Source organism: Lactuca virosa, chromosome 9 (genome assembly GCF_052849685.1).
Source record: "Lactuca virosa cultivar CGN04683 chromosome 9, Lactuca_virosa_CGN04683_v6, whole genome shotgun sequence".
NCBI lineage: Eukaryota > Viridiplantae > Streptophyta > Magnoliopsida > Asterales > Asteraceae > Lactuca > Lactuca virosa.
Window position 1 is genome coordinate 195,336,960 of NC_136434.1, and position 14,144 is coordinate 195,351,103.

Below are 14,144 nucleotides of genomic sequence, written 5' to 3' on the forward strand. Positions count from 1 at the left end.
AATTGACCTTGAAGAGCTTCAAGAGTCAAGCGGTGAAGGAACCTCAAACACTAGCACTCAACCCGAGGAGGAAACTCCTGTTGAACCAATTGACGAAACTGTACATCTAAGGTGTTCCAATAGAGTTAGTGTTCCACCTGTGTTATATGGTTTTGATATAACAGCTGAAGGTGATGCATTTATCAGTAATAGTACAATGGTAAATCTGGATGCACCTAACAACTACAAGAAAGACATGGCAGGCCCCGAGTCTACAAAATGGAAAGAAGCTATGGACAATGAGATTCAGTCCATGTATGACAATCAAGTTTGGAACTTGGTTGACAATGTACCGGGTCGAAAGACAGTCAGATGCAAATGGATCTTTAAGAAGAAGACCGGCATGGATGGGAAAGTACACACATATAAGGCGCGACTGGTTGCGAAGCGCTTTACTCAAACTCGGGGAGTTGACTATGATAAGACCTTCTCACTAGTAGCAAATATTATATCTATAAGGGTTATGTTAGCCATAGCTGCATTTCATGACTATGCAATATGGTAGATGGATGTCAAAACCGCTTTCCTTAATGGAAAGTTGGCTGAAGATGTTTACATGAATTAGACAGAAGGTTTTGTCAATGAAAAGTACCCTAATTAAGTGTCTAAGCTTGAGAGATCCATTTATGGATTGAAACAAGCATCTCGCAGTTGGAATATTTGTTTCGATGAGAAAGTCAAAGAGTTTGGATTTTCGAGAAGCGAGGATGAGTCCTGTGTATATGTAAAGGCTAGTGGGAGCATAGTTAGCTTTCTCGTGTTGTATGTGGATGACATACTACTCATAGGAAATGACATCCCAACCTTGCAGGAGGTTAAGTCCTGGCTTGGGAAATGTTTCGCTATGAAGGACCTTGGAAAAGCTGCCTATATCCTAGGTATAAGGATATTGAGAGACAGGAGTAAAAGACTAATAGGACTTAGTCAAAGTACCTAGTTGGACAAGGTGTTGAAGCGTTTCAGCATGGAGAAGTCCAAGAAAGGTGACTTTCCTATCCAAAGCAATACCAAACTGAGTAAGACTCAGAGTCCGAGTACAGAGGCTGATATAGCAGAGATGAGTCGAGTACCATATGCTTTCGTGGTTGGCTCGATCATGTATGATATGACTTGTACTCTCCCTGATGTGGCCTTTGCTTTGAGCATGGTCAGTAGATATCAAGGGAATCCTAGTAGAGCTCACTGGACTGCAGTTAAGACCATTCATAAGTACCCGCGGAGGACTAAATACTGGGTCCTTACCCTTGATGGGAGTGAAGACATAAGAGTGACAGGGTTTTGTGACGCCGGTTTTCAGACCGACAGAGATAATAGGCACTCTCAGTCGGGCTGGGTGTTTACCCTAAATGGAGGAGCAATAACATGGAAAAATTCCAAGCAGGAGACTGTGGCTGATTCAACGTGTGAATCAGAGTATATAGCAGCGAGCGAAGCATCGAAAGAGGCGATATGGTTGAAGAACTTCATCGGAGACCTTGGAGTTGTGCCATCCATAAAGAAGCCCATAGAAGTTTTCTGCGATAATGAAGGGGCGGTTGCCTTAACCAAGGAACTGAGAGATCATGGTAGATCCAGGCATATCGACAGAAAGTACCACTTCATAAGACATCAAGTAGAAGAATCACACCTCGTGGTGAAGAGGATATCGTCACAGGACAACCCAGCAGAACCCCTCATAAAAGGGCTGAGTAGGATTAAGCACTTGCAGCATGCAAGAGACATTGGGCTAAAGGACGATATTAGTTTTAGTGATTAGGTAAATTAGAAAATTGTATTAGCTAAACTGTAATTGACATTTTATGATTGAATAAAAGGTGTTTTATATATAAGTAATGTTACTATCTTGTGTCAATTATTTACTATTGTTTCACTTTTGCATGTTTTTACTTCCAGAATAATAAGATTATTCAAACTATCCACAATCAGTCATACTTTGAAACTAGGTATGAGGCGAGACTGTCATGAGTTAGCTTGTAGATTGTCTAAGTTGTTAGACATAGCAGAAGTCTGCTACACCATTCATGAGGGCTTGTGAAATAATATTTGAGCATTGGATCAACCTGCACTCACCTGAATCACTTCATGGAATTTATCATGAGTGATTGTGAGATGACAATATCATATAGTCTTCAAACCAAGATATATGAGTTGTTGACTAAGAAATGGTTGTGCATTGATGATACAAAAACGCATCAGTAACTTGATGTTATAAAACGTATCGGTGTGCATGATTTAACGAGTAGTTAGTACAAGCATATAATGTCGAAGTTTATTTGTTCCTTTTATCCAAAGAGGATTAAAAGCGATATCTGGGCCTCTCGATGATTTGTTTTGACTTATGTATCGGGCCCGATCAGAATTTAATTTATGTGGTCAGTTATGTTCTATGTTAAACATATCGGAAATCGGGAAACAAACTGCAGGACAATAAGTATGACTATTTTTCATGTATTTGTCTGTTGATTTCTTGAAGAACAGAGGAATATATGATCACTTATCTAAGGGACGGTCACTGACTGGGTCATAGTTTGACAGCAGCTTGTGAAAGCTACGATTGCTAATCGGATCTTGAAGTTACATTGGCAGTTATAGTTATTAGCCTTATCCAAGTGGGAGTCTGTTGGATTAGGTGTCTAATCCCATAACTATAACTGGTTTGTACTAAACCCGATAGTAGCATGGTCCTTTTGGGTTGCCTTCACCAGTGGAATTTGATAGGATGAACTTTTGAGAATAAGATTATTTGTGATTTATTAATATATTATAAGTACAATATATTAATTTAGAAATTATATTATTTAATTAGTATTGATCAAGAATTAAATTGGAATTAATTTAGAGATCAAAAGAGACTAATTAAATATATGGGGATTGATTATGTAAATCAGTCATTCTTATAGTGTGGGCCAATGATCCATTAGGATGGGCTAAATAGTCCATGGATAGTCCATGCAGGTTTAACCCATGGAGCCTAAGGGATATGGAAGGTCATGGTGCATTAGGGTTACATGGATGATACCCTAGCCTTTACTACACTATAAAAAGGATCCCCTGGTGCCAAAATCAGTTGCCCATCATACTAAGAGTGTGAAAACCGATTTTAAGCTTGCCAAATCTTATTCTCTCAAGTCCCCTTTGCATTTGGTGTTTGTAACACATTACAGGCATCACACTTGAGGTGCTCAAGCTTTCAAATGACAAGAACCATCAACTACATAAGAGGTATTCATCTAACTTGATTTTGTTGTATATTCTCTTTTGTATGCTAGTTAGGATGTATGCTTTAGAAAATTGAAAATGCATGTATAATTAGAGAAAACATAGTTCCAAAGCATCTAGGGTTGCATGTGCACCATATGGGTGTTTAGTACTCAAAACCCAACAGTTTCTTACCCTCTTTATATATTTGTGTAGTTATCTACTAGTATTACAACTTTCCTTAAGGTTACATTGTCAAATTTTGAATTTCATTTTTAACTTGTGTTTTATACTTTACTAAAATTCATATCCCCTTCATACGAACTCCGTTTTTGACCTTTTTCCTTTTAAACTCCTTATCTTACGGGTTACTAAGATTTTCCTTTTAGTAACATTAGTCGAAATTATAACTCCTAAAATCAGAATCAGATTTACGCAACGCTTATATCCTTGGGATCACTTTGTTGTTTACTTTCCAAATACACTAACCCTCGTAAAATTGATATATCTTTTTGGTCACTCATTTTTTACCGTATTATTATCATTTAGATGATCATATTTTCCTTCAATATGAAAAGTTCTATCATCATCATTAGTTGATGCTAATCTTTAGTAACAATTGGTGATGTGAAATTCCAAATTTTTGCATTCTCCCCTAGCTTTAGGAATTTCGTCCTCGAAATTCGGTGCTTATGGTAATCTAATTAGGGGAGATCGATCTCTTAATCAGGAAGTTGATTCCTTTTTTCTACTTATTGGGATAATTAAATTTCCTCTTTAGTTTTCTACTTCTAATTCTTCAACTTTATCTTTAGCATCTAATATTTTTCTTTTGAAATCCTATTTGATCTTATCCTTATTTTACACCAACAGTCAACCTAAATCTCTTAACTTAGTATTGGTGTGGATTTCTGGAAGGATTTCCATTTTTATTTGTCTATAACTACATGTACTCAAAATAGACCTTTACATATAATAATAATAATGTGCAGTACAATTTCAAGGGTTTCCAATCCCTTTATCAATCATTACTTAATTATTTCTATGGAGCTTTTTCCTAAAACTTCCTTATTCTGACATCGACTATTTCCTTCTACTTGCCTGGTTGATTCTTATAGACATGGGCGATATACCCTGGCCTTCCGTAGTTGTTACACCTAAACTTCTCACATTTTCCCAGATTATGAAGTCCAAAGTTACTGTACAATGGTAGTCTTCCTAAGTATCCCCTTGGTGAAGTGGTTCATCTCTCGTGAGGTTTTCTTTACTCTTTTTCCTTCCACAAGGTTCTACTAAATTTTCCCTTTGACGATTCTTCCGCACTTATTCGTAAGTTCTTTGGATTTCATCCTACTCCTTCTTGGGTTCTGGAGCACAGGCTCCTTGAGACTGAAGGCTAAATATTTAGCTTCCTTATAGGTATTAGGCTCATTTGATTGCACTTTGACCCTGATATGGGAATCTAACCCTTGGAGATATGCATTGATCTTTAGGATCTCCAAGTTATTCAATTCAGGGCATATGGTGTCTAGATACTCAAAGTGTAACGTATAGAAAGTTAAGTGAGACTCTTTAGTGCTCAGATGATTTAATTCTTAGTCGACTCTTGCTAAATCTCTGCCAGAACGAAATTCCTTTATCATTTGCTTCTTTAACTCTTCCTAGGGCGTTGCATAAGCTTCTTCTACTCTTAAAGCCTTGAATTGCATACTCCACCAGAGGATATCTCTTCCCATGAACATGCAAGTTGCAAACTTGACTCTATGTTCACTAGCACATTTGCTCTCTATCTCTTTCACCCAATAGATGACACTATCTACTCCCCTATCTCCATAGAATTATCTCGGCTTACTATTGAGGAAATCATGATAGGTTCTTGTTGATTGGCTACCTTCCTTATTGCTTCCCTCATCCTTGCTAGCTTTGAGATTCCCGAATGCATCAGAGACTTAACCCTGAACATGGTCTGAATGGTGGTCGGGTCAATCAAGATTAACATTGCAGGGTTGTCCTGAAATAACGACAAGAAGTTTATTTGGTGTTCCTAATGGGGTTACTCTTTCCATTTGTAGCGTATTATACGTACTTTCCTAGCAACATGTCACTTTATCGCTTGATAGAGACTTTATGTTATCTTTTATTGTCGTTATCATGGCATGCTATTGTTGCTTTTCTATCACTCTTATTATGAAATTTCTTATTACTATTACTTTCCAAATACACTAATCGTCGTAAAAATAGATATAACTTTTTGGTCACTCATTTTTACCCTATTATTATCATTTAATTGATCATATTTTCTTTCAATATGAAAAGTTCTATCATTATCATTGGTTGATGCTAATCTTTACTGACAATTGATGATGATAAATTCCCAATTGTTACATAAACACGCACACATACAAACATATGCATACATACATACATACATACATACATACATACATACATACATATATATATATACATATATATATATATATATATATATATATATATATATATATGAGTAAATTACACGAATGGTCCCTGTGGTTTGGGGTAATTTGCACGTTTGGTCCCTAACTTATTTATTTAACTCGGAAGGTCCCTGCTGTTTGTTTTTGTTGCACGTTTGGTCTCTGTCTTACCTAAAAAGACTATTTTGCCCTTAGTTTTTTAATTTATAAAAATAAACACACCCCAACCCCACTTCCACCTCATCTTATATTACCTTACATACCCAACTATATTTAAATAAATTAAAAAATCAATGGCAAAATAATCTTTTAGGTAAGACAGGGACCAAGAGCGTAACATAAACAAATTGTAGGGACCTTCCGAATTTAAAAAATAAATTATGGACCAAACGTGCAAATTACCACAAACCATAGGTACCATTCGTGTAATTTACTCTCTCTCTCTCTCTCTCTCTCTATATATATATATATATATATATATATATATATATATATATATATATATATATATATATATATATATATATATATATATTAACATTATAACTTGCAAATTATACATGTACTTGTGTACACTACTATGATATTTACCATCTATTTGAAGTGTGTATCGTACATTTTCTTGTACATACTTTTCAAACATACTCGGCTTTTATAGTAAATATTTATTCAACATAAATAATTTTTCCTAGTGACTTATCCACTTATAAGTTACGGTTATCTACTCTCTATCATTACGCCCTGTATGCTTATCCACATATAAGATAGGATAGCTTATTCATGTACATTAGTTAATAGCTTTTATAGTGAGACACTATTCATTTCCTAAGTATAAAAATTTAGCATACCTACACCACTATAATCGTTAATCCTCAGAGCGAGATACATATGTATAGATGTATACGGGTTTGGCATCTCCACCTACGGTTGCTAGCTACAATCACGATGGTCAAGTCGAAGTAGGTGATAAATATCTTAAGTTATTTCTACAACATCTAATGATGTGTTGTAGGGTACTTTAGTCATATAAATCAGTTATAGGACTCACTATAAACATTAACTGGATCTCTCTCTCTGTCTCTCTCTCTCTCTCTATATATATATATATATATATATATATATATATATATATATATATATATATATATATATATATATATATATATATGATTTTAGAAAAAAAGTTATAAGTAAGATTTTACGTATGGAAAAACACCTTTTGGTTTTAAAAGTTTCTCTAAAGAATATAAGTATGATTTTAATAAACTCATTTTTAAGTATGGTTTTACTTACAAAGAATATATTTTTTGGTCATTTTAAAAGTATCAATACTGCTCCAGCAGAAAACTTGTAACTCTCACCAACCTTGTGTTGACCCTCGAAACTACGTGTATTCTCATAAAAGCACTAAAATATCATTTCAAACGACGGAATAGTCATGGATTTCATGCGACCTAGTTTTCTAGTTTTTGTTATATATGCGTTCCCTTTAAGACAATTCATGTTCTTTATTATTATCTATAATAATCTTGTATTTCAAACTTCAAGATGAAATACAACTACTGGTTTGTTATAGTTGTACTTATGATGTATATCCAATTGCCTGTGATCCATGAACTAAGTCGCACAGCCCAACATGTTCTGTCTCCTCGGTCGGGTGTGTGACAATTAATATCATCAGAATTTGAGCATGTATGAAGAAGTTATGGTATTAAAAATTAGGATGTAGAGTACATTTCTCAAATAGGATGGAATATGGGATACAGGTTCTGTATTGACTTTGAACAACCAAAAGCATTTTTTATGAAGTAGGTTGTAATTCTAAACATCATTAAGTGAGACATATGTCTTGTGAATGGAGACACGGGTTGTGTCCCAAGTTCGAACTTCACAACCGGATATTATGGCACAAGTCGATCCTCCTGGATCTTATCTCATCCATACACACCTTGGAGAGCTACTAGGAATGATTTTAGTGATCCAAATCCTTTTAAAAGTCTTTACGTACAAAGGAGATATTAAGAATCAAACTTCATTACTTGGATTTAAGGTAAACTTCATCTTTATTATCAACCATAATTGGTGTTTATGGTGTAAATGGACGAATGATGCAATTCTACCTTATGTATGTTTTTATGTAAATAAAGCTTAATATTATGTTGAAATGAGCTTAGTAATCATGTTGTTAGATAGTATATGATGAAATCACGGCTAAATACTTATATTAGGGAAGAAGGTCTTAAACCCTAATTTTGATGAAATATGTTATAAGTGAAATTGTACTTAATTATACCTTAATGAATTGATACACATACACAACATATTCCTAGAGTATAATTAATTTTGGTGAAGATGTTAAGCCCCAAAATTGAGATGGAGATGTTGAAGATGAGCTATGCAGAAATGAGTTGTGCCTTGACTTCTGATACACAAGTTGATTGATGCATTATTTTTACAGCTAACCGGTTATGATACTTAAATAAGTATTTGATTTTGACGATTTATAGAAATAAAACAGATGTGGGGCTTCAAGAGTTGGAATTACGTATATACAAAACATTAAAAGGTGACTAACCATGCTTCCTTACTAGATAATTAATATCTAGATATGTGGATATTGTTGTGTTATATGTAAGATGATATATGTTAACTATTATTTATCAATGTTGTATGAGTTAATAAAATGCAATAATCGAGATTTACAATAGGGTATTGATTTATGGTCCAATAAGCTATTATATCTAATATTTATTATACATCATAGTTGTAATGAATGATAAGTTGGCATAGTTTAGATTTATAGACTATTATTATTGTGTGGAGTAATAAGCATATATGGTTGAGAAACTTAGTATATTTATGTTGTATGATGTAACTAGCCCTGCATAAACGAGTTGTTTATTAGTATTTGTTGATATATAATGTTTTGTTATGGGTTTTATGCAGACAAGTCCCAATATTTTGGAAAAATGTTTGATAATGTCGTAAAAGTTTTTTTTTTATATAAAAAAATTCGTATTATTTAGGAAAAATCACATAATTTGTCATTTCCTGTTAAAATATAAAAAATTACTCTTTTTTTAATTTGGGCAAAATGTTCAATAATCAGGAATTTTCTATTAAAAAAACTTTTAGGACTCTATTAATTATTTTCTCAAAATATTGAAACTTTTATGTATAAAACCCTTTTGTTATAGCTAAGATTATGTTGATTGTAATCTTGCAATATGGGAAGCCGTTAGTTGAATGGTAGCCTTTATAGCCGTAGTACCATAGTTGTTTTTTGTTAGTTGATATGTTATCCCATGTGGTCGTAAAAGCATAATTGTTTTTTATTAGTTAAAATGGTAGCCCATGTGGCCGTAATACTATAGTTGTTTGTTTTTAGTTGAATGCTAGCCTCTATTGCCAATATACCATAGTCTTTTGATGTTTGCTAAAATGGTAGCCTCTTTGGTTGTTATATCATAGTTGTTTGTTGTTACCTGAAATGCAAGCCTTTGTGGCTGTAATTCCATAGTTGTTTGTTGTTATTTGAAAAGGGAATTATGTTGGTGTAATATTATAGCTAAGTGGCATTAATTGTTGATGGCTAATAGATTGTATGGTGAATCACATAATGGGTACCTTATGATAATATTCGATGAGTATATAATGATCCACGTAACGAGAAGCTTGTGGTATTACTTAATGAGTATGGTAAGTCACAGTGAAAGTACCTTATGGGAATATCCAACGAGTATGATGAGTCACACAACAAGTACTTTGTGGTAATATCCAACGAGTATGGTAAGCCACATGATCTTGCAGGAATATCTATTGTGGATAGGTGATAAATTAATTAGTGTGGTGTTTGACAATATCCTTTGTTAGTAGTTGATGATCTGGATAATAGCTTGAGTGGTCGTAAAAGCAATGTTGAGAACTGTTGCTGAAGTAGAAGCTTAAGTAGCAAGAATTCTATTGTTTTGAGAACTTGTATGGTAAAGCATATTATGAGTATCTATATTGAGTTATTTAAAAGGCATTATAAGAACTTAAATGAATTGTTGGTGGATTAATTAATATAATTGATTTAGGCAATTATTACACATACTATTATTAAGCTTACTAACTAATTAAACTCCCATAACTTACTTTTATTGATGTGTGTTTTTCAGGATCGGGTAAATCTTCAAAGGGTATAAAGCTCTTAGCTAAAAGTTAGTGAAATAGTAGAACGTCTGACTCGGATCTTCGTGTTACTTTTAACAATACAATTTGATAACTTCTTTGTGTGTGTGTGTGTGTATATATATATATATATATATATATATATATATATATATATATATATATATATATATATATATATATATATATATATATATATATATATGGTGAGGTTCAATAGAGAACCATAATTAATCAAGAAATCAATGAACTAATGATATAAAATTCAATAAAAAAAATTATCAAATTCACATTGTGAATCTGTATAGATTCACAGTGTGAATTTGTATAGATTCACAGTATGAATCTGAATTCATACGGCGAACTCAAAAAATATATAATTTATTTTTTAGCATTCACAATGTGAAGTTATTAATTTATAAATTTTTAATTGTTTTTTTTTTCGATATATAAACAATAAGCTCTAAAACTTGAAAAAGAAAATTGGGTCCTTGGAAAACTAATGAATATGGTTCTCTCTCTCTCTCTCTCTCTCTCTCTCTCTCTATATATATATATATATATATATATATATATATATATATATATATATATACTCATGAAAAAGATCTTTGTTAAATAATTAATATTCCATCCGTCCCAAAATTATAGTCCATCTTTCCTTTTTGGTTTGTCCCAAAATAATAGTTCACTTCTAAAAATAAGTAACATTTTTACCAAAATACCACCTTATTATTACTTAAGTAGCTAAGCATTTAATGGAACATTAAATGCAAAGTAAGGACAAAACTGTCATATTATTAAAAAAAAATTAATGGTAATTAATGTTTTTCTTAATATGTGTGTTTTTTGTGTGTGGACAATAATATTGGGACCGAGGGAGTATTATATTTTTTTGTTCTAATTGTACTAATGTAAGATAAATGGGTAATTAAGTAAACTTCAAAAACCTGCATTTCCCAATATAATAAATAAAAAACATTTAATATCGACAATATATAGATCTATCCAATTATCTTTGCTTTTCTGAAATATAAATATTTATAAATAATAGCTAATCCCTTTATTAATATACTTATATAGCATCGTACCCAATCCACAGCTCTAGAAATTGAGGCGTTTTGCCTCAATGGAGTACCAGAAGCTGTATCAACTCTACTGGAAGTCTTTGATTTATATTGAGAGCTTGAAATCTTTTATGTTCATGTCCACCTGAAATGCAATATAATTATTATAAATCGTTCAAAGAATAGAATATTTTTCAAAGAAACATCTTGATATATAATAAGATTTGATTATTAACTTTGTTATTTTCAATTTTGTGGACTTACGCACGTAAAATATAATTGGAACAGCTGAAATGTTATCAAACAATGACCCGCATGATAGTAGAGAAACCAAATAAAAGTCTACAGCATAGTCAAGCTATATGGAGGAGTTGTTAATCAGTTGATAAAATGACTAACCGGAGGCGTATAAGAGGGTTCGACACCAATCATACTAGCCAATACAAAAATCCTTAAGAATTATATAATGTACATACATACAGATTATATATAGGTGGGTGTGCATGTGTGGTAATGCAAATAATTTGTATAACCAAGAAGAGAAAAAGACAATAATATGTAATTTCGATTTTAGGATATGCTAATAGGAGTACGAACAAACAAGGAGAATATGGTAACGAATAAATAAGACATTGTTGATTTGACGATCTAGGATTTAGTATTACAATGTATGTAAGAACCGGTTTTGGATAACATTTAAATGAGTAATTGAATAGATACGTCAATAATATGTTTGAATCTTTAATATTATATATGATTAATTACCCTTAATTTTTTTAATTTGCCCAATCAAATTCAGGTAAATCAATGTGGAGATCACTTACGAGATTTAAGAATTAGGCAAAGAATTGTTCGAATTTCGAATCCCACATTTTTCAATCTTAATCAGGATAGCTAATTAGCTTGTTATTGTAAAACAATTCAGGTAAGTTAATGAATTACGGTGTTGTGTTTCTAAGCTTGTAAGTCTATTTTTTTACTTAATTTAACTAAATAACAAAATGTATTTTGTTTCTGCTGACCATATGATACAAACAAAATGGTTAGTGGGAAATTGTTTGAATGGTCAGTGCATGTATTTGAGTGTTATATTTCTAAAAATAAATCAATATAGACACTATTCAAGCAAGTAGAGTGGATTAAATTAGAACTTATACATTAATGCTTCAACCAAAACACACTGTTAATGTGTGCTACATTGATTATTAATAAATTCACTGTGTTTACTTAAGGTAATGTAAGCAAATCTTGATGGTCACTTCAATTAGTGTAGAATCCCAAAAGAGACAAGGGTAGCTATTTCCAAATAGTGATTAATAAAGGAGCATTTTCATTAAAAAAATTGACAATAATATTTCAAACGTTTTAAAACAATTAAAATTTAATCTATTTTTTAATTTTTGAGAAGGAACCAGTTTTGAAGATAGAGAAAGAGAGAGAGAGAGATAATTGAATTAGAGTTCTCCATGCAAATTAGGGTTTCTGAAACTATATGCGTCTGCTAGGGTTTGCTTTTCTCCCCAAAAGAAATGCTTTTTGGAAAATTAATCTAGTGTTTGTCATACATAGAATTATGATCTATTAATCTTTAAGAAAAACCCATTTATGAGCGTAGTTTATATGTTTAGAAAAAACCAAAGTCAAGCATACAATAATTAATTAGTACAAAGATTACCAGTTTCTTGAAGTTTCTTGAAGAAGAAGAAGAAGAACCAGACATCATGATTGCTGCATTCGGAAACTTGATGATTCTTCGTTTGCCTTTAGAATCGGAGTGTTTCTCTTCTTCTTTTTCTTCTTATAAGGAATTCCTCTTGCTTTGGCTTGTGAATCACGAATTTCACGTAGGTAAACACGTATTGCCCCACTAGCAAACGGGTTCATTTCAGGTAATCCACCATTTTCTTCATAAGCTGCACGAAGACGCCCTATAAGGGCATCAAGGCTGCCCCAAGCTTGCCTAAGTGGGCAAGTACAAGGGCCAGCTGGATCAGGGTGACCGAAAAATACACAACCTTGTAAGTGAACCTTAGTCTTTCCAAACTGATCGAGGTACCGAAGGAAATCTAGTACATGACTGTAGCTACAGTGAGACAAAGCCACTGGTGGTCTTTGGTTCTTCAAGTACTGTCCGAAAGTGTTCCAATCACGCCGCTTCTGTGACTCATATCGGCTTAGTTGTGGTGGTGCTGCCGGTGCTGATTGTGAATCAGAAGGTAGAAGTACACCGCCACCACCACCTCCTCCTCCTCCTGATCCTCCACCTCCTGCTCCTCCACCTCCGCCACCCCTTGATGATCCTTCACCTATTTCAGATCTTCCCTTAATCTGCTGATCATTAGACATCAGATTAATATAGCAAATAATTAAGATCAGTTTTCTAAAGAACAGAGAAAGGAATTTGAAGATATATAATTGAAGAGAGATGGGAAAATGAAAAAAATTGAAAATTGAAAATCAAATCATGGAGGGGGAGGTATTGAGAAGACAAGGCGTGGGTCCATTTGAAAGTGCTTTAAAGGCAATTAAGCTATTCTTTTTTCTTCATCAAATTGCATTATTCCGATCCTTTTATTGGCACTATTAGCCTCTCATTGAATACTTTTCCCGAAACATTTATATATTAAATAAAGTGTACATTTATATTTGTTATGATTAAATTAAAGTATCAAGTAAATAAACAATTAAATGAAATATGTAATAGAAGGATTTATTGAATTTTTTTAACATGTTTAATTAGTTTAAAATATTAAAATAAAAAGTTGTTCATTTAAATGATCAAATAATATAAAAATATATATGTTTATTTGATCATATTTTTTATCGGATTGTAATAAAATAAGAATACATACCATTAAAATTTATCAACCAACTCCCAATAACAAGAATACATTTTTCTGGCACGTACAACCACCTCTACCCATTTGCAAGTTCACTTTATAATACTTCACTAGACCAACTTAAGTTTGTTTTAACTGTCACCATTAAAAATAAATTGAAAATAGCACAAAAGACATTAAGTTTACACAAAAATTCTAATTTGACATTATGTTTTTATTTTATCAATTTTGACACCGTGTTATTGATTTTTCTTAAATATAACCATATGACCTATTACAATCGGTTAACCGGTTACTTCTCCCCAATACCTTTTGTGAGCCATTGTACATGTCATCGGGTTCATTAAATCCTTTGCCAATCATCCCCT

At 32.6% G+C, this 14,144-nt stretch overlaps 1 pseudogene across 1 annotated transcript; it reads right to left on the reverse strand.

Annotated features, from left to right (window-relative positions):
* Window positions 1–10,823: 10,823 nt before the first annotated feature.
* On the reverse strand, window positions 10,824–13,465 carry LOC145141041 (protein LIGHT-DEPENDENT SHORT HYPOCOTYLS 10 pseudogene; annotated as a pseudogene). The gene is made up of 2 exons (XR_013722414.1): window positions 12,612–13,465; window positions 10,824–11,081 (listed from the first exon to the last, which is right to left on the reverse strand). The product of XR_013722414.1 is annotated as a protein LIGHT-DEPENDENT SHORT HYPOCOTYLS 10 pseudogene (transcript).
* Window positions 13,466–14,144: the final 679 nt, after the last annotated feature.